Source organism: Hyperoodon ampullatus, assembly GCF_949752795.1.
Source record: "Hyperoodon ampullatus genome assembly, chromosome: 2".
Lineage (NCBI taxonomy): Eukaryota > Metazoa > Chordata > Mammalia > Artiodactyla > Ziphiidae > Hyperoodon > Hyperoodon ampullatus.
This window is the reverse complement of record NC_136915.1, coordinates 43,305,759-43,328,078: the sequence shown is the minus strand read 5'-3', so window position 1 is coordinate 43,328,078 and position 22,320 is coordinate 43,305,759. Positions and strand designations below refer to the sequence as shown.

The following is a 22,320-nucleotide window of genomic DNA, read 5'->3' as shown; positions in this document are numbered from 1 at the left end:
TAGTGTAGTCTGAAGTCTGGGAGCCGGATTCCTCCAGCTCCTTTTTTCTCCTTCAAGACCACTTTGGCTATTTGGGGTCTTTTGTGTCTCCATACAGTTTTTAAGACTTTTTGTTCTAGTTCTGTAAAAAATGCCATTGGTAATTTGATAGGGATTGCATTGAATCTGTAGATGGGTTTGGTTAGTATAGTCATTTTCAAAATATTGATTCTTCTAATACAAGAAAATGGTATATTTCTCCATCTGTTTATGTTATCTTTGATTTCTTTCAATGGTGTTTTATAGTTTTCTGAGTACAGGTGTTTTGCCTCTTTAGGTAGGTTTATTCCTAGGTATTTTATCCTTTTGTTGCAGTGGTAAATGGGAGTGTTTCCTTAATTTCTCTTTCAGACTTTTCATCATTAGTGTATAAGAATGCAAGGGATTTCTGTGCATTAATTTTGTATCCTGCACCTTTACAAAATTCATTGATTAGCTCTAGTAGTTTTCCGGTGGCATCTTTAGAATTCTCTATGGATAGTATGATGTCATCTGCAAACAGTGACAGTTTTACTTCTTCTTTTCCAATTTGGATTCCTCTTATTTCTTTTACTTCTCTGATTGCCATGGCTAGGACTTCCAAAACTATGTCGAATAATAGTGGTGAGAGTGGACATCCTTGTCTTGCTCCTGATCTTAGAGGAAATGCTTTCAGTTTTTCACCATTGAGAATGATGTTTGCTGTGGGTTTGTCATATATGGCCTTTATTATGTTGAGGTAGTTTCCCTCTATGCCCACTTTCTGGAGAGTTTTTATCATAAATAGGTGTTGAATTTTGTCAAAACCTTTTTCTGCATCTATTGAGATGATCATACGGTATTTTTTCTTCAATTTGTTAATATGGTATATGACATTGATTGGTTTGCATATATTGAAGAATCCTTGCATTCCTGGGATAAATCTCACTTGATCATGGTGTATGATCCTTTTAATGTGCTGTTGGATTCTGTTTGCTAGTATTTTGTTGAGGATGTTTGCATCTGTATTCATGAGTGATATTGGTCTGTAATTTTCTTTTTTTGTAGTATCTTTGTCTGGTTTTGGTATCAGAGTGATGGTGGCCTCATAGAATGAGTTTGGGAGTGTTCCTTCCTCTGCAATTTTTTGGAAGAGTTTTAGAAGGATGGGTGTTAGGTCTTCTCTAAATGTTTGAAAGAATTCATCTGTTAAGCCCTCTGGTCCTGGACTTTTGATTGTTGGAAGATTTTTAATCACAGTTTCAATTACATTACTTGTGATTGGGCTGTTCATATTTTTTATTTCTTCCTGGTTCAGTCTTGGAAGATTATATCTTCCTAAGAATTTGTCCATTTCTTCCAGGTTATCCATGTCATTGGCATAGAGTTGCTTGTAGTAGTCTCTTAGGATGCTTTGTATTTCTGCAGTGTCTGTTTTAACTTCTCCTTTTTCATTTCTAATTTTAATGATTTGAGTCCTCTCCCTCTTTTTCTTGATGAGTCTGGCTAATGGTTTATCAATTTTGTTTATTTTCTCAAAAAACCAGCTTTTAGTTTTATTGATATTTGCTATTGTTTTATTTGTTTCTATTTCATTTATTTCTGCTCTCATCTTTATGATTTCTTTCCTTCTACTAACTTCGAGTTTTGTTCTTCTTTCTCTAGTTCTTTTAGGTGTAAGGTTAGATTATTTCAGATGTTTATTGTTTCTTGCAGTAGGATGGTATTGCTATAAACTTCTGTCTTAGAAATGCTTTTGCTGCATCCCATAGGCTTTGGATCATCGTGTTTTCATTGTCATTTGTCTCTAGGTATTTTTTGATTTCCTCTTTGATTTCTTCAGTGATCTCCTGGTTATTTAGTATCGCACTGTTTAGCCTCCGTGTCTTTGTGTTTCTTCTATTTCTTTCTCTGTAATTGATTTTTTATCTCGTAGCACTGTCTTCAGAAAAGATTCTTGATATGATATCAGTTTTCTTAAAGTTTCCGAGGCTTGATTTGTGACCCAGGATGTGCTCTGTCCTGGAGAATGTTCCATGTGCACTTGAGAAGAAAGTGTAATCTGCTGTTTTTGGATGGAATGTCTTATAAATATCAATTAAATCTATCTGGTCTATTATGTCATTTAAAGCTTGTGTTTCCTTATTAATTTTCTGTTTGGATGATCTGTCCATTGGTGTAAGTGAGGTGTTAAAGTCCCCCACTATTATTGTGTTACTGTCGATTTCCTCTTTTAGAGCTGTTAGCAGTTGCCTTCTATATTGAGATGCTCCTATGTTGGGTGCATAAATATTTATAATCGTTATATCTTCTTCTGGGTTGATCTGATGATCATTATGTTGTGTCTTTCCTTGTCTCTCGTAACATTCCTTATTTTAAAGTCCAGTTTATCTGATATGGGTATTGCTACTCCAGCTTTCTTTTGATTTCCATTTGCATGGGATATCTTTTTCCATCCCCTCACTTTCAGTCTGTATGTGTCCCTAGATCTGAAGTGGGTCTCTTGTAGACAGCATATATATGGGTCGTGTTTTTGTATCCATTCAGCGAGCCTGTGTCTTTTGGTTGGAGCATTTAATCCATTCACGTTTAAGGTAATTATCCATATGTATGTTCCTATGACCATTTTCTTAATTGTTTTGGGTTTGTTTTTGTAGGTCCTTTTCTTCTCTTGTGTTTCCCACTTAGAGAAGTTCCTTTAGCATTTGTTGTAGAGCTGTTTTGTTGGTGCTGAATTCTCTTAGCTTTTGCTTGTCTGTAAAGCTTTTGATTTCTGCATGGAATCTGAATAAGGTGCGTGCCGGGTAGAGTAGTCTTGGTTGTAGGTACTTCCCTTTCATCACTTTAGATATGTCCTGCCACTCCCTTCTGGCTTTCAGAGTTTCTGCTGAGAAATCAGCTGATAACCTTATAGGACTTCCCTTGTATATATTTGCTGTTTTTCCCTTGCTGGTTTCAATAATTTTTCTTTGTGTTTAACTTTGGCCAATTTGATTACTATGTGACTCAGCATGTTTCTCCTGTATGGGACTCTGCGCTTCCTGGACTTGGGTAGCTATTTCCTTTCCCATGTTAGGGAAATTTTTGACTATAATGTCTTCAAATATCTTCTCGTGTCCTTTGTCTCTCTCTTCTCCTTCTGGAATCTCTTTAATGCGAATATTGTTGCACTTAATGGTGTCCCAGAGGTCTTCATTTCTTTTCATTCTTTTTTCTTTATTCTGTTCTGCAGCAGTGAGTTCCACCATTCTGTCTGCCAGGTCACTTATCCGTTCTTCTGCCTCCGTTATTCTGCTATTGATTCCTTCTAGTGTATTTTTCATTTCAGTTATTGTATTGTTCATCTCTTGTTTTTTTGTTCTTTAATTCTTCTACGTCTTTGTTAAAAAATTTTGCGGCTTCTCGATCTTTGCCTCCATTCTGTTTCCAAGATCCTGGACTGTCTTCATTATCATCATTCTGAATTCTTTTTCTGGAAGTTTGCCTATCTCCATTTAGTTGTTTTTCTAGGGTTTTATCTTGTTCCTTCATCTGGTACATAGCTCTCTGCATTTTCATCTTGTCTGTCTTTCTGTGAATGTGTTTTTTGTTCCACAGGCTGCAGGATTGTAGTTCTTCTTGCTTCTGCTGTCTGCCCTCTGGTGGATTAGGCTATCTAAGGTGGTTGTGCAACTTTTGTGATGGGAGGTAGTGGTGGGTGGGTAGAGGTGGCTGTTGGTCTGGTGGGCAGAGCTGAGTGGAACTTCAATCCACTTGTTTGCTGATGGGTGGGGCTGGGTTCTCTCCTTGTTGGTTGTTTGGCCTGAGGTGACCCAGCACTGGAACCTACCCTGGCTCTTTGGTGGGACTAATGGCAGACTCTTGGAGGGCTCATGCCAAGGAGTACTTTCCAGAACTTCTGCTGCCAGTGTCTTTGTCCTCACGGTGAGACACAGCCACCCCCCACCTCTGCAGGAGACTCTCCAATACTAGCAGGTCGGTCTGGTTCAGTCTCCCCTGGGGTCCCTGTTCCTTCCCCTGGGTTCCGATGTGCACACTACTTTGTGTGTGCCGTCCAAGAGTGTAGTCTCTGTTTCCCCCAGTCCTGTCCAAGTCTTGTAATCAAATGCTGCTAGTCTTGAAAGTCTCATTCTCTAGGAATACCTCCTCTAGTTGCTGGACCCCCAGGTTGGGAAGCCTGATGTGGGGTTCAGAACCTTCATTCCAGTGGGTGGGCTTCTGTGGTATAAGTCTTCTTCAGTTTGTGAGTCACCCACGTAGCAGTTATGGGATTTGATTTTATTGTGGTTACGCCCCTCCTACCATCTCACTGTGGCTTCTCCTTTGTCTTTGGATGTGGGTTATCTTTTTTGGTGAATTCCAGTGTCTTCATGTCGATGATTGTTCAGCAGTTAGTTGTGATTCCGGTGCTCTTGCAAGAGGGAGTGAGAGCATGTCCTTCTACTCTGCTATCTTGAACGAGTCCTGTAGATGTATTCTTGATGTGTTTGTGGGGAGAGATGAACTCCACATCCTCCTACTTCTCCACCTTCTTGGAAAGTGTAGTATTTACTGTTGAAAAAAAATCCATGTGTAAGTAGACCTGTGCAGTTCAAACCTGTATTGTTTAAGGGTCAACCTTAGTCACAGGTGAATTACATTAATCTCTTTATTTATGTTTTCATTTAGCAAAAACTACTTGAGAGAGGCTGTGTTGTAGCGTGGAAAGAGTACTGAGTACTTGCTTTTGAATTCTAATTTCATTTACTAGCAGTGTGATTCTGGACAAGTTACTTAATGTCCTTGAAACTTGTTTCTCATTGCTTAAATGGGCAGAGTAGTAGTATCTACTTCATAGGGTTGTTGAGAGTATTAAATTAGATAATGTATATTGCGTGGCTCATAATAAGTAACTTAGATTTTTATCATTAAGGATATTAATGGACAGAATATTTAGCATGTTAGGGTTTTTGAGGGGATTAAACAATAATGTAAGTTACTTGGCTTATAATAAATAACTTATTGTTAGTTAGCTCCTAATGAGTAAGAATTTTATGCTGTAACAAATCAATTTTGAGTGTTCTGCATTATCCTCATTTCCCTCATTTGAGAATTATTGTTACTTGAGTGTTGATTGCTGAGTTCTGATAGTTAACTTTTATATCTTATCTCTAGATCTTAGGATGAAATGAGAAGAAACCAACTAGAGAAGATACCTCTATGTTTGCTTCAAAATGCTATGAGTTCTCTTGCTAGAATCCTAGGCTTTTATTGGTTTAATGGGCTTTTGGGTAACAGCTTAATTTAGTTCCCTGAGTACTTCTTAGGGAAGCAGATAGCTTTACCTATTAATAAACAACACCTGTAACTCATCAAAACAGCTTTCATACTTGATAAAATTCATTTTGTCTTAACACAGCCATTTTTGTTAGTCATCAGTAAACTGAAGGGAGAAAACAGCTAATTGGAATGAAGAAGCATTTTTTCCAGGCCAGGAGGGTACTTTTAAAGCCAAATTGTTACATGTCAGTATAAAGAGGGAACAGTGTAACTAGTGGCACATTTAGTACCTGGATATTTTGCATTATATGTAATATATAATGCTTATGCTTTTACCTGATATTCTTTTCTGTTCCAGGATTCTATCCAGCATACCACATTTAGCTGTTGTTATGTCTTAGCCTCTGCTTGCTGTGATAGTTTCTCAGACATTCCTTTGACACTTTCCAAGAGTCATTGTCAGGTATTTTGTAGAATGTTCTTCAGTTGGGGTATGTCTGATGTTTTTCTCGTGATTAGACTGGTGTTATGATTTTTTGGGAGGCAGACCATGGAGGTAAATTACCATTTTCATCACATCACTTCATCTCATTATATGGCTTAGCATTGTTGATATTGACCTTCATCCCCTGGTTGAGATAATGTTTATTAAGTTTCTCCACTGTAAAGTTATTCCCCCACTCCACATATTGTACTGTTCGAAAGGAAGTCACTGTGTGCATCTCACACTTAGTGAGTGGGGAATTATATTCCACTTTTGTGAAGGCTATGTATTTATGTGAATTATTTGTAGTTCTACATGGGAGATTTGTCTCTTGTTTGTTTATTTCTGTGTGTGTGTATATATACACACATTGTACTTTATACATATATACATGTATATTTCGGTTATAATCTAGTACTACTTTATGTATTTTGTTGCTCAGCTGTTCCAGCTTTGACTCTGGGGGGCTCTTTCAGTTAGCTGTTGTATCCCTTTGATATATTCCTGTCGTGTGTGTGTGTATGTGTGTGTGTGTGTGTGTGTGTGTGTGTGTTTTGTATTCAAGCACTTACTTCCTTTCTGGCACTACAAGGTGTTCCAGGTTCATCTTGTATATTGTCTGCCCAGTCCTAGAATCAGCCATTTCTCCAAGGAACCCCCATTGGAGAATGGTATTAGAAATCAAGATCTGGGTGCTAGGTGCTCTTGATTTTGACCTACATTTTCTTCTAAAACATAACCATAATTTCATGCATCCATGTCTTTGGCCATGATATTTTCTCTGTATGGAATGTTCTCCACCTTTCATCTGCCTGTTAAACTCCCATTTCATCTTTCAGAAGCCTGCTCAAGTACTTCTTTTGCTGGAATGCATTCCTTAATTTTCTGAGTCATTTCCTTTTTCCTTTTAATCCTTTTGTACATTTTACATGCTGTTATAGCACATATCCTCATATAGTATTGTTTGTTTACATGTTTATTTACCCTTCTAGACATGGAGCTTTTTCAGGGCAGTGATTGGGGCATTCTTTTTTGTTAAAAAAAAATCAAACAAAATGAAAACACTCATCTTTGAGAGGAAAAGAGGTAGTGGTAGTGATACTTAAAGGGGGGACATGGTTTTATCAAAACTGGAGTCTGAAAGACTGCATATTACTACTATGCCTAACCTGTTTTGTTTTTAATACAACTATAGCTCAGTGGAGACCATATGAAAAGGAAGACCATTTTGTATCATCAGAGTTCAGTAAAAAAGAAAAATAGTAGACCTCTAGGCATTTTAATCAGGAAGGGAATTAGATGCTAATGAAACCTTTGGCTGGGTTAGAGAAGAAAGGTCTTTGCTTTCAGGAAATAAGTGATTATAGGGCTAGCTGGAAACTACTGCCTGTGATCTCAGCTATTTGCAGTTCTGAAGCCAGTGATTTGGAAGAGCTCACTTGGAGGCCATGACAGATTTTATGTCTTCAGTCTCTTCAAGGTTTTATCTTTTGCTGCAAGGAAGGGTTGGCCAAAAAGTTCGTTCATATTTTCCGTAAGATGGCTCTAGTAGCGCTTAGTTGTCTAACTTCATTCGAAACAATGTTGTTAGATTGTACTGTGACAGCTGTCATATCAGTGTGTCTTAAAAAAAAACTTATCAAAATTTGTGAATTTTTGTGTAGCCATTTTAATACTGAAGATGGAAGAAAAAAGCAACATTTTCGGCATATTATGCTTTATTATTTCAAGAACAGTAAAAATGCAACTGAAACGTAAAAAAAGATTTATGCAGTGTATGGAGAAGGTGCTGTGACTAACCGAATGTGTCAAAAGTGGTTTGCGAAGTTTTGTGCTGGAGATTTATCGCTGGACGATACTCCACGGTCACGTAGACTAGTTGAAGTTGATAGCGATCAAATGAAAACAATAATTGAGAACAATCAATGTTATACCATGTGGGAGATAACTGACATTCTCAAAGTATCTAAATCAAGCGCTGAAAATCATTTGCACCAGCTTGGTTATATTAATCGCTTTATTGTTTGGGTTCCACATGAGTTAAGTGAAAAAATCTTCTTGACCATATTTCCGCATGTGATTCTCTACTTAAACGTAATGAAAACATTCTGTTTTTAAAACAAATTGTGACAGGCAATGAAAAGTGGATATTGTACAATAATGTGGAATGGAAGAGATCGTGGGGCAAGGGAAATGAACCACCAGGAACCACAACAAAAGCCGATCTTCATCCAGAGAAGGTGATGCTGTGTATATGGTGGGATTGGAAGGGAGTCCTCTATTATGAGCTCCCTCTGGAAAACCAAACGATTCATTCCAACAAGTACTGCTCACAATTAGACCAACTGAAAGCAGCGCTGGGTGAAAAGCATCCAGAATTAGTCAACAGAGCATTCTTCCATCAGGATAATGCAAGACCGCATGTTTCTTTGATGACCAGGAACATACTATTACAACTTGGCTGGGAAATTCTGACTCATACGCCGTATTCACAAGACGTTGCATCTTCGGATTTCCATTGATTTCGGTGTTTACAAAACTCTCTTAATGGAAAAAATTTCAGTTCCCTGGAAGACTGTAAAAGGCACCTGGAACAGTTCTTTGCTCAGAAAGATAAAATGTTTTGGGAAGATGGAATTACGAAGTTGTCTGAAAAATGGCAGAAGGTAGTGGAACAAAAGGGTGAATACGTTGTTCAGTAAAGTTCTTGGTGAAAATGAAAAGTGTGTATTTTATTTTTACTTAAAAACTGAAGGAACTTTTTAGCCGCTATGAACATTGGGGTGCATGTATTTTTTTAAGTGTTTTTTTAAAATTTATTTATTTTTGGCTGTGTTCTGTCTTTGTTGCTCTGTGCAGGCTTTCTTTAGTTGCGGTGAGTGGGGCTACTCTTCATTGTGGTGTGCGGGCTTCTCATTGCAGTGGTTTCTCTTGTTGCGGAGCATGGGCTCTAGGCGCATGGGCTTCAGTAGTTGTGGCACGCAGGCTCAGTAGTTGTGGCTCACAGGCTCTAGAGCGCAGGCTCAGTAGTTGTGGAGCACGGGCTTAGTTGCTCCGTGGCACGTGGGATCTTCCCAGGCCGGGGCTCAAACCCGTGTCCCCTGCATGGCAGGCAGATTCTGAACCACTGTGCCACCAGGGAAGCCCCATGGGGTGCATGTATTTTTTTGAATTAGAGTTTTTGTCTTTTCTGAATATATGCCCAGGAGTGGGATTACAGGATTATATAGTAACTCTATTTTTAGTTTTTTAAGAAATCTCCATGATGTTTTCCATAGTGGCTTCACCAATTTACATTCCCACCAACAGTGTAGGAGGGTTCCTTGTTCTCCACACCCTCTCCAGCATTTATTATTTGTAGACTTTTTAATGATGGCCATTCTGACCAGTGTGAGTTAATACCTCATTGTAGTTTTGATTCACATTTCTCTAATAAGTAGTGATATTGAGCATCTTTTCCTGTGCCTGTTGGCCACCTATATGCCTTCTTTGGAGAAATGTCTATTTAGGTCTTCTACCCATTTGTTGATTGGGTGGTTTGTTTTTTTGATATCAAGTGTATGAGCTGTGTATTTTGGAAGTTAATCCCTTGTCGGTAGCATCATTTGCAAATGTTTTCTCTCAGTCTGTAGGTTGCCTTTTCATTTTGTGTATGGTTCCCTTTGCTGTGCAAAAGCTTTTAAGTTTAACTAGGTTCCATTTGTTTATTTTTATTTCCATTCTAGGAGGCTATACATATATCTTCTGAAATAGACCCCATTGTGTCAAATCAGACCTAATGTAATGGTATAGATATAATGACAACATAGTACATGTAATGAAAAGATACATGGAACCAACAAGGTGAAATCATGTGTAGCCATAAAGTAGTCAAAATTTTTTCTGTTCATTAATTTATTCATTTATTTAGTAAGAAGTTAGTAAACATCTATGTGCTAGGCACCATGCTGAGCAAATAAAGATACTTTCTCATTGAAATCTGGTGCATATATATATTAATATGAGGATTTGGAAGAAAAATCTGGTAAACCAGGAAAAATTGAAGGTGTATATATTTTACAACCCATTAAATTCACTTTTAGGTGTCTACTCAAGAAAAACTCTTATACATGTGCACAAGAGGACATAAACAAGGATGTTTACTGCAGCTGGTCTCTGTTTTTGCTACTGCAAGCAATCTTTACTATGAAAACTAAAATAAATTGTGGGATACTCATATAATATAATACTCTACTATAATTTTTTTTTTTTTTTTTTTTTTTTTTTTTTTTTTTTTGCGTTACATGGGCCTCTCACTGTTGTGGCCTCTCCCGTTGCGGAGCACAGGCTCCGGACGCGCAGGCTCAATGGCCATGGCTCACGGGCCCAGCCGCTCCGCGGCATGTGGGATCTTCCCAGACCGGGGCATGAACCCGTGTCCCCTGCATCGGCAGGCGGACTCTCAACCACTGTGCCACCAGGGAAGCCCTACTCTACTATAATTTAAATGAACTAGATCTACATAATCAAAATGTATCCATATCTGAAAAAGTACCGTTGTAATGAAAGAATGGATTCAGATTGAGAAGATTTATATAGGGCTTTAAAAACACAGAACAATATTGCTAATTATATCTGAATTCATATACATGTTATAGCATGTATTAGAATATTATTCTTTTTTAGGGCTGAATCATATTCCATTGTATGTGTATACACTTGTTGGGATATTTCACTGGGAGTGAATATTTCTACTGTGAAATAATAATCAGTAGGAATTCTGACACATGATTAAATAATTGCTAGTTAAAACAGTTTCAATGCATCAGAAACCACCAATGCGATAACACAAAGAAATGAAAAACTTCAATTTGAAAATTGAAAATGAGGAAGAAAAAAGTATCTTTATTCTTATATGACAGGGTTCTGTGTACTAAAATCATAAGGAATCTACATAAAACCTGCTTGAAGTAACAAATCAATATACAAAGGCACTATACAAGAACGAGTTGTATTTCTGTATACCAGCCATTTAGAATAGACATTTAGAAATACCATTTACAGAAGAATTAAAAAAAGAGAAGCAGCATTTATGGATAAATTCAATAAAATGTGCAAGATAAACATTTTTGAAAAAATAAAACGTAAATTAAATGGGACAGGTTTTTATTCATCAGAAGTCTCAATATTGTTAAGATATCAGTTCTCCCCAAATTGTTTATAGGGTTACTGCAATCCCAATTAAAATCCTAGCTGGCTTTTTAAAGTGTAAATTGACATAGTGATCCTAAATTTTTATGGAGAAGAAAAGACTTAAATTAGTCAAAACAGTTTTGGAAAACAACAAAGTTCAATTACTTACACTGTTTCTTTTCAAGATTTAATATAGTATTCTTATATAGTATATTGGCAGAAGGTTAGACATATACATTAATGGAACAGAGTAGAGGCCATAAATAGATTCACACATATGTAATTAATTGACTTGTTACAAAGGTGCCAAGGTGATTCAGTGGGGAAAGACTTCTTTTTTCTTTTTCTTTTAAAAAAATTGTGGTATAATATACATAACATAAAATTTACCATTTAAACCAATTTTGAGTGTACTATTACGGGGCATTTGGTACATTCACAGTGTCAACCGTCACCGCTCCTTCATTCCAGAACTTTTCATTATCCCAAACAGAAGTGCTGTACCCATTAAAAAATAACTTTTCCTCGGGCTTCCCTGGTGGCGCAGTGGTTGAGAGTCCGCCTGCCGATGCAGGGGACACGGGTTTGTGCCCCGGTCCGCAAAGATCCCACATGCCACAGAGCGGCTGGGCCCGTGAGCCATGGCCGCTGAGCTTGTGCGTCCGGAGCCTGTGCTCCACAGTGGGAGAGGCCACACAACAGTGAGAGGTCCGCGTACCGCAAAAAGCCAAAAAACAAAAAAACTTTTCCTCTCCCTCTATGCCTAGCTCCTGGTAATCTCTAGTCTATTTTTTGGCTCTGTGAATTTGCTTATTCTGGGTACCTCATATAAGTGGAGTCAGACAGTATTTGTCCTTTTGTGTTTGGCTTATTTTACTTTGCATAATGTTTTCCACACTCATCTGTGTTGTAACATGTATTAGAATTTCATTCCTTTTTAGGGCTGAATCATATTCCATTGTATGTATATAACACAATTTGGAATATTTCACTGGGAGTAAATATTTCTATTGTGAAATAATAATCAGTAGGAATTCTGATACTTGATTAAATAATTGCTAGTTAAAGCAATTTTAATGTATCAGAAACCACCAGTGTAACTAACAAAAATTGGTAATTGTAATAAAATTTCAATATTGTCAAAGTTTTGGTAAATAGGAGTAGTTACAGACAGCTAATAGCATTCACTATGGATTGATTCCGTCTTTCTTATATGTTCAAGTGTGGAGAACTGTCTCAGCTTAGATTTCTTAGAATCAAAGTCTGAGACAGGGCTTCTTGTGCAAGTAATTTATTGAGGAAGTGACTTCAGAAAAACCTGTTGGAGTAAGAGCAGAGGAAGAAACTAGGTGGAGGCATACGGTTTCAGAAGCATATCTTCAGACTGTTTACATAGGGAGCTCTGGAACCTAAAATTTTACTACAGAATGGAATCACCCAGGGTCAAGGAGCCAGCACTGTTTTACCTCTGCATCAGTAATTAATTGGCTAGGGCCCACTCCCGGGGAGGAGCATGTAACCTCTCAGGCATCTCTACTCTATGGCTCCTATCAGCAAAGGATATTCCTTCAGGGAAGAGTTCAAGTTTGAGCCTTTGACAGCTGATACGTGTAGCAAGTGAGAAATGGGTTCAACAGCCAGGGAAAGACACTTTGAATGAGGCATAAACAGCATCTGCAAACGGACCTATAAAACTCTTCTGTCTTTTCACTTTTGGTTCATTGCATCAGTTAAGAGTTAGATTAGGGAAGGTGGATCACTATGAGCGTGGAATAAAGGATTTATTACAGGGATTAGCCTTTACAGAGTTGTGGAAAAGCTGGGGGGGAAGTAAAGGTCCAAATAGGGAAAGTCAGAAGAAGAGGGAAAAGTCACCAGGTATCACAAAGGGAAGCTGGTGAAGAAGTTTAAGGAAAGCTGCCGCCTCTGTGTATGGTGGTGAGCCTGAAGTCATTATAGGTCGGTAGAACAGGAAGCTAGGAAGAAAAGCTTAAATTCAAGAGGACAAATTGGAGCCATGTCTATGTCTGACACCACCTTTAACCCTGATGATGTGGGTGATAAATAGAAGAAGCTGATACTATTTGCCGTTTCCATGGCTGGAGATTCAGAGAGGCTAAAGGATGAGAGCTGGTGGGAGCTGGAGGAACTGCAGGCCTCACTGGTAGATCATTTCCAATTTTTCTTATTATAAATAATGCTACAATGAATAACTGTACATTTATCATTTTGCAAGTGTACAAATGCATAAGTTCCCAGAAAGTGGGACTGCTGGGTGAAAGGATTATTTACATTTCAAATTTTGATAGATATTTTCAGATAATTTTTTTTTTCAGGGCTATATCAAATTACACTTCTCTTATAAATGGAGAATTCTAGCTATTGCTACAAATCCTTACCAGTAGAGTGTCCATTACACCTGCAGAATTTTGCCAATGTATCATTTTGTTTCAAGCGTTTTTACTTTATCTTTTAATTTAAATTTCATTTTGTTCACTCTTCCAGAGTGCCTCCAGTGTTTTGCAAGGTTTATTCTCCCCTTTGTTTCTCCCATTTAGTGTTTTTTATCTCCCCTCAATTTCTTTCCTCAATTTTGCTACCTTGTGCTTTATCTCTTTCTGTTTTTAAATACTCTCTTCCTTGAATTTTGATGTCTGTCCTTATGGTCTTCATAGAGTTCATTGCTTTATTAAATATGCTACATTTATGGCAGGATGTTTGGTTACAATTTTTTATCTGCTTCGTAACATTATTTTTGTCTCTTGCTATATTTTGCTGCCCTTTTCTGCCTCCGTTATCCTTTTTGTTCTGTTAGTATCTTTGTATTGTTGCAGCGTCCCTTTTTAAAAAAATTACTTATCGTTGCATGTGTTGGGTTTTTCTGGATCAGACTACCCTCCATGCCCCCCCCATCCTCCCTGCCCTTGAGATTTCTGTGGTGAGAGAGACCTAGAATATCCCTCTAGGCACTACAAACTAAAGTTTCTTTCTTTCTCTGACACAAAGACAATCAGTTCCTTAAATATATTTCCTTTGTATGATTTTTTTTAAAAAAAAATAAATTTATTTTATTTATTTTTGGCTGCATTGGGTCTTTGCTGCTGCACTGTGGGCTTTCTCTAGTTGCGATGAGTGGGGGCTACTCTTCATTGTGGTGCCCGGGCTTCTCATTGCGGTGGCTGCTCTTGTTGCGGAGCATGGGCTGTAGGCGCGTGGGCTTCGGTAGTTGTGGCATGCAGGCTCAGTAGTTGTGGTGTGCGGACTCAGTAGTTGTGGCACATGGGCTTAGTTGCTCCGTGACATGTGAGATCTTCTGGGACCAGGGCTCGAACCCATGTCCCCTGCATTGGCAGGCGGATTCTCAACCACTGCGCCACCAGAGAAGCCCTGTATGATTCTTTTTATAGTTCTAGGCTACTGCATATGAGTGTATAGCTCCCTCGTTCCTAATCAGCCATTAACCTTTAGAAAGTACACTTATTTTTTTGACTGGTATTTTCTGATATCTGCCTCCACTGGACTCCTCATTTCCCTAGTTTCCTGCTTACACCTCTTCCTGCACACCTTCTGTCTGATCCTGCCCTTGCTTTCCCAGATTGGCTACTGGTTTTTGAAAACAAGGGATATTATTTTGCATTCCAGGTAAGCCCCTTACTTTGAAGAAATATATTTTTAAAAAATTGAAGTGAAATTCAGCTAACATAAAATTTACCATTTTAAAGTGTACAATTTGGGAGTTCCCTGGTGACCTAGTGGTTAGGATTCTGGGCTTTCACTGCCATGGCCTGGGTTCAGTTCCCTGGTCAGGGAACGGAGATCCTGCAAGCTGCATGTCATGGCCAACAAAAAATAAAATAAAATAAATAAGTAAATAAATAAAGCGTACAATTTAGTAGTATTTAGTAAATCCACACTGTTATACAACCATCACCTTTATCAAGTTCCAAAACATTTTCATCACCCTGAAAGAAAACCTTGTGCCTATTACGCAGTCACTCTCCATGTTTTCCTTCCTCCCAGCTCCTGGCAGTCACCAATGTGCTTTCTGTTTCTATAGATTTACCCCTTCTAGACATTTCATATAAATGGAAATCATGCAATATATGACCTTTTGTGTCTGTTTTTTTCCACTTAGTATGTTTTTGGGGTCATCCATGTTGTAGCATATACCAGTACTTCATTACTTTTGTGTGTGTATATAGCGCATTATCCATTCATCCATTTGATGGACAGATGGGTTGTCTCCATATTTTGGCTATTATGAATAATATTGCTATGAGCATTCATGTACACGTTTTTGTTTGGATAGATGTTTTCAATTCTCTTGCATCTATAGGAGTAGAATTGGGTCATATGGTAACTGTTTAACTTTTTGAGGAACTACCAAACTGTTTTACACAGCAGTTGAATCATTTTACCTTTCCACGTGCAGTGTACAAGAGTTCCAATTTCTCCAACTCCTTGCCAACGTGTATTATTTTCCATTAAAAAAATACAGCCACCGTGGCGAGTGTGATAAAGTGGTATTTCATTGTGGTTTTGACTTGCATTTCCTTAATGATTGGTGATATCGAGCATCTTTTCATGTGCTTGTTGGCCGTTTTTATATCTTTGGAGAAATACCTATTCAAATCCTTTGTCTATTTTTAACTGGGTTGTCTTTCTTTTTGTTGTTGAGTTGTAAGAGTTCCTTGTATAATCCCTTGTATAAGGGATACTAGACCCTTATTAGACATGTGATTTGCAAATATTTTCTCCTATTATGTAGATTGCCTTTTCATTTTCTTGATAGTGTTCTTTGCCACACAAATATTTTTATTTTTCATGAAATCTAGTTATATGCATTTTTAATTTTGTTGCTCATGCTTTTGATGTCATATCTAAGAACCCATTACCAAATCCAAGGTCATAAAGCTGTATTCTTATATTTTTTTCTAAGAGTTTTATGATTTGGGGTCTTATATTTATGTTGTTAATCCATTTTGAGTTAATTGTTGTATATGGTGTGAGGTAGGCGTCCAACTTCATTATTTTGCATGTGGATATCCAGTTGTCTCAGCAGCGTTTGTTGAATAGACTATTCTTTCCTTATTGAATTGTTTTGGCACACTTTTGAAAAGTCAGTTGTCCATAGATGTATGGGTTTATTTCTGGACTTTCAATTCTGTTATATGTCTTTATATCTGTTGTACACTGTTATCACACTGTTTGGATTACTGTAGCTTTGTAGTAAGTTTTGAAATCAGGAAGGGTGAGTCTTTCAACTTTTTTTTCTTTTAATTAATTAATTAATTTTATTTTGGGCTGCATTGGGTCTTCTTGGCTGCACACGGGTTTTCTCGAGTTGCAGTGAGTGGGGGCTACTCTTCAGTGTGGTGCGCAGGCTTCTTATTGTGGGGGCTTCTGTTGTTGCGAAGCACAGGCTCTAGGCACGTGGACTTCAGTAGTTGTGGCGCATGGGCTTAGTTGCTCCGCGGCATGTGGGATCTTCCTGGACCAGGGCTTGAACCTTTGTCCCCTGCATTGGCAGGCAGATTCTTAACCACTGTGCCACCAGGGAAGCCCCCTGTCTTTCAACTTTGATATTTTTTTCAAAGATTGTTTTCACTATTATGGATCCCTTGCAGTTCTATATGAATTTGAGGGTCAGCTTTTTCCATTTCTACAAAAAACACTGTTGGAATTTTGATAGGGATTGCATTGAATCTGTAGATTACTTTGGGTAGTATTGTTCTCTCTCTCTTTTTTAAAAATTTATTTATTTATTTATTTATTTATGGCTGCGCTTGGTCTTTGTTGCTGCGTGTGGGCTTTCTCTAGTTGCAGCAAGCGAGGGCTACTCTTCGTTGTGGTGCATGGGCTTCTCATTTCAGTGGCTTCTCTTGTTGCGTAGCATAGAGTCTAGGCACACGGGCTTCAGTAGTTGTGGCACGTGGGCTCAGTTATTGTGGCTTGCAGGCTGTAGAGCGCAGGCTCTGTAGTTGTGGCGCACGGGCTTAGTTGCTCCGTGGCATGTGGGATGTTCCTGGACCAGGGCTCGAACCTGTCTCCCCTGCATTGGTAGGCGGATTCTGAACCACTGGGCCACCAGGGAAACCCCAGAATTATTTTCTTAACATCCTTTTCAGATTGTTCTTTGCTAGTATATAGAAATATTACTGAGTTTTGTGTGTTGATCTTTTATCCTGCAACTCTGCTGAATTTATTAGTTCTCATAGTTTTTGTTTGTTTTGTGTGTGTGTGTGTGTGAATTCCTTAGGATTTTGTATAAGATCGTGTCATCTGGGAATAGGGATATTTTACTTCTATTCCAGTTTCTATGTTTTTAACTTCCTTTATCTTGCCTAATTGATCTGGCTAGAATTCCCAATATAATGTTGCATAAAAGTGGCGAAAATGGGCATTCTTATCTTGTTCCTGATCATACGGTAAATAAAGGCTTTTATTCTTTCATGATTGAGTATGATGTTAGTTCTGGGTTTTTCATTAATGTGTTTTATCATGTTAAAGAAGTTCCCTTTTATTCATAGTTAGGTGTTTTTATCATAAAAGGTTGTTTTTTATGTGTTGTATCTTTCTTCCCCGCTCAGTTCCTTCATTTCCGCCATTTGTGTTTGACTTTTTTGTATTGTACTGTTTTGATTCCTTTCTCACTTCTTTTTATGTATATTTTTTAGTTTTTTTAGTGGTTGCTCTACGAATTACAAGTAACACCTTCTATTTATAACAATCTAATTTGAATTAATACCAACTTCAACAGTATACAACTATGCTCCTCTCTTTTTTCCTTTATGTTGTAATCACATCTTGCATCTTTATACATTATATGCCCATTAATATCATTTTGTAATTACTGTTTTATGCATTTTTCTGTTAAATCATACAGAAAAAAAGGAGTTACAAACCGAAAGCACAATAATACTGGCTTTTATTGGATGGGCCAAAAGTTTCTTTCATTTTTGTTCTGTAAGATGGCTCTAGTAGCACTTAGTTGGCTTAATTTCATTTGAAACAATTTTGTTAGATTTTATATGACAGCTGTCATATCAGCGTGGATTTAAAAAAAGACATCAAAATTGGTGAATTTTTGTGTAGCCATTTTAATATTAAAGATGGAAGGAAAAAAGCAACATTTTTGGCATATTATGCTTTATTATTTCAGGAAAGGTAAAAATGCAACTGAAATGCACAAAAAGATTTATGCAGTATATGGAGAAGGTGCTGTGACTGATCGAATATGTAAAAGGTGGTTTGCGAAGTTACATGCTGGAGATTTCTCGCTGGGTGATGCTCCATGGTTGGGTAGACTAGTTGAAGTTGATAACAATCAAATGCAAACAATAATTGAGAACAATCAACGTTATATATACCATGCAGGACATAGCCAACATACTCAAAATATCCAAGTCAAATGCTGAAAATCATTTGCATCAGTTTGGTTGTGTGAATCACTTTGATGTTTGGGTTCCACATAAGTTAAGTGAAAAAAACCTTCTTGACCATATTTGTGCATGTGATTCTCTACTGAAACGTAATGAAAGTGTTCTGTTTTTATAACAAATTGTGACAGGCGATGAAAAGTGGGTACTGTACAACAATGTGGAATGGAAGAGATCATGGGGCAAGCAAAATGAACCACTGCCAACCACATCAAAAGCTGGTCTTCATCCAAAGAATGTGATGCTGTGAATATGGTGGCATTGGAAGGGAGTCCTCTATTATGAGCTGCCTCTGGAAAACCAAACGATTAATTCCAACAAGTACTGCTCCCAATTAGACCAACTGAAAGTGGCACTCTATTGCATCCAGAATTAGTCAACAAAAAACACCTAATCTTCCAATGAGATAATGCAAGACTGCATATTTCTTTGATGACCAGGCAAAAACTGTTACAGCTTGGCTGGGAAGTTCTGATTCATCTGCCGTATTCACAAGACATTGCACCTTCGGATTTCTGTTTATTTTGGTCTTTCCAAAATTCTCTTAATGCAAAAAATTTCAATCCCCTGGAAGACTATAAAAGTACCTGGAATGGTTCTTTGCTCAAAAAGATAAAAAGTTTTGGGAAGATCGAATTATGGAGTTGCCTGAAAAATGGCAGAGGTAGTGGAACAAAAGGGTGAATATGTTGTTCAATAAAGTTCTTGGTGAAAATGAAAAATGTGTCTTTTATTTTTACTTAAAAAATCAAAGGCACTTTTCGGCCCACCCAATATATTTACCTGTGTACTTACGTTTACCAGTGTTATTTATTTCTTTGTATAGCTTCCAGTGACTGTCTAGTATCTTTTCATTTCTCATTTAGCACTTCTTGTAGCATAGGTCTAGTAGTGACAGACTCCTTCAGCTTTTGTTTATCTAGGAGTGTCTTTATTTCTCCTTCAGTTTTTGTTGTTGTTGTTCACAGTTTTTGTTTTTCATTTTAAATGTTATCCCACTGCCTTCTGGCCTTTATAGTTTCTGATGAGAAATTAGCTTTTAATCTTATTGAGGAAATACTTTTCTTTTGCTATTTTCAAGATTCTCTTTGGCTTTTGATAGCTTATCATAATGTGTTTTGGTATGGGTGTCTTTGTATTTATCCTTCTTGGAACCTATTGAACTTTTTTTTTTTTTTTTTTTTTTTTGCGGTACACGGGCCTCTCTCTGTTGTGGCCTCTCCCGTTGCGGAGCACAGGCTCCGGACGCGCAGGCTCAGTGGCCATGGCTCATGGGCCCAGCCGCTCTGCGGCATCTGGGATCTTCCCGGACTGGGGCACGAACCCGTGTCTCCCGCATCGGCAGGCAGACTCTCAACCACTGTGCCACCAGGGAAGCCTTGAACTTCTTGAATATGTAGTTTCTTGTCTTTTATCAAATTTGGGAAGTTTTCGGCTATTATTTCTTCAAATATTTTTTCTGCTCCTTTTCCCTCTGAGACCCCTGTTATGCATATGTTGGTACACTTGGTGGGGTCCCATATATCTCTTAGGCTCTGTTCATTTTTCTTCATGCTTCTGAGACTGGATAATTTTAGTTGACCTATCCTCAAGTTCTCTGATCTTTCTTCTGCCTGCCTAAAGTTGCTCTTAAAACCTGTAGCTAATTTTTCATTTCAGTTATTGTACTATTCAGTTCTAGATTTTTTCTGTTGTTTTGTAAATCTTGATCTCTTTATTGATATTCTCTATTTGTTGACATGTCATCCTTCTGGTTTTCATTAGTTCTTTTTCCATGGTTTCTTTGAGCTCTTTGAGCATATTTAAGATAGTGATTGAAGGTCTTTGTCTAGTAAGTCTGTTGTCTGTTCTTCCATCACAGACAGTTTCTACTAATTTCTCCTTTGAATGGACCATACTTTTTGTTTCCCTGAATGCCTCACAATTTGGTTTTGAAAAATGGACATTTAAAGTATTACAGTGTGAAAACTCTGGAAATCAGATTCTTCCCCATTACTCATGGTTTGTTTTTAGTGCTCTCTATGGGTTTTTATTTTCTGTTTGTTTAGTGACTTTTCTAAACTATTTTTGTAAATTTTTTTCATCATGAGTGGTTTCTGTCTTAATCTGCTCAGGCTACCATAACAAAATACCAAAGAACATAAATCTATTTGTTTACAGTTCTGAAGGCTGGAAGTCTGAGATCAGGGTGCAAGCATGGTTGGATTCTGGTGAGAACTCTCTTCCTGACTTGCAGATGGCCACTTATCTCTTTGTTCTCACATGGCATTGAGAAAGAGATGAGAGAGCAAGAGCAGCCTCTCTTTGTCTCTTCTTTTAAGGGGTACTAATCCCATCCTGAGGGCTCCACCAAGTCCAAGTTCACTCTGCTCACCACATGACAGGCCAATAAATCGGGAGACGAGGTGTTGAGACAAGGAATAACGACTTTATTTGGAAAGCCGGCAGACCGAGAAGGTGGCAGAATAATGTCTCAAAATAACCATCTTATTGGGGTCTAGGTGCCAGTTTCTTTTATAGAACAGAGAGGGAGAGGAGGTGAGGAAGTAAAGTAAAAAGGCCATTTATCTTGCAGAATAGGAGGTGATGTGTTAATTTCTTTTCTGCAGCCATTCACAGGTGGGCAGGGTCAGATTGTCTCCCTTTGAGCTGAACAAAGACACTTTAGTTTAACATTCAGGCAGAGGCACAGGGTTCCCTGAGGCAGGCCATCATGTACGATCATAATAACAAAACCAATGAAAAGCAAAGGTTAAAGTCAAAGAAACAGATACAACATGATGTCAAAATTGGCTCTTCGCTGTTACACACCTTTACGACCTCATCTAAACCTAATTACCTCCCAAAGGCTCATCTCAATGTATCATCACGCTGGGCCTTAGGGCTTCAACATATAAATTTGAGGGGGGTGGGGGAACATAAACATTTAGTATGTAACAGTGTCTGAAATCTCTTTTTCTTTAGTTGCGGTCTGCTAGTGTTGTGAGAGAGATTTCCTGAACACGTAGAGTAAAAAAGAAGATAAGAAGAAAGAAAAAGAAAGGAAGGAAGAAAATCCTTTCCTAGCCCTTGTAGACTGGCTCTGTGTTGGGGCACTCTTAACACTCAGCTAGGCTGTTTAAAACTCTGTGTTAGCCTTCACTTCCTGCTTTTGCTGAGCGTAGAGATGAGCCAGTAGTTTTCTCTGAGTAGGTGTCCTGCCTTGGACATGTGCATGCCCTTCAAAATTGCCCAAATGTTTTTCAGTGCCCTAATTTCCCAAAGAAACTCACTTTGCAGCTTTTCCTCCAGGTTTTGGATGTTTCTGTTGTTTGACTCAACTGTAATATTTTGTCTCAGGTGGCAGTGGAGTTTTCATTTGCCCTAAAGTGTTTTTTTTCTTAAGTTTATTTATTTTTGGCTGCTTTGGGTCTTTGTTGCTGTGTGCGGGCTTTCTCTAGTTGTGGTGAGTGGGGCTTACTCTTCATCATGGTGCACGGGCTTCTCATTGCAGTGGTTTCTCTTGTTGCGGAGCACGGGCTCTAGGCACATGGACTTCAGTAGTTTGCAGCATGCAGGCTCAGTAGTTGTGGCATGTGTGTTCAGTAGTTGTGGCACGCAGGCCCTGTAGTGCACAGGCTTCAGTAGTTGCAGCACGTGGGCTCAGTAGTTGAGGCATGCGGGCTGTAGGGTGCTCAGGCTCCAGTGATGTGGTGTGTGGGCTCAGTGTTTGTGGTTTGCGGGCTCTATAGCCCAGGCTCAGTAGTTGTGGTGCATGGGCTTAGTTGCTCCGCGGCATGTGGCATCTTCCCGGACCAGGGATGGAACCCATGTCCCCTGCATTGGCAGGCAGATTCTTAACCATTGTGCCAACAGGAAAGCCCCAGCCTTAAAGTGTTTTTGAAGAATTGCCCCCTGATAGCTACTTTTCTGTCTTAAGTGAGATCCAAGTTGATGAAACAAAGGAGAGTGCCTTCAGTCAGTCCTTCA

General features: G+C 38.4%; 1 protein-coding gene across 2 annotated transcripts in view; it reads left to right on the top strand.

Annotated features, from left to right (window-relative positions):
- The window catches only part of FAF1 (Fas associated factor 1), a gene marked incomplete at its 5' end in the record, with an annotated part of 488,979 nt that overhangs the window by 71,444 nt on the left and 395,215 nt on the right, over positions 1 to 22,320 (top strand). The window lies entirely within an intron of this gene.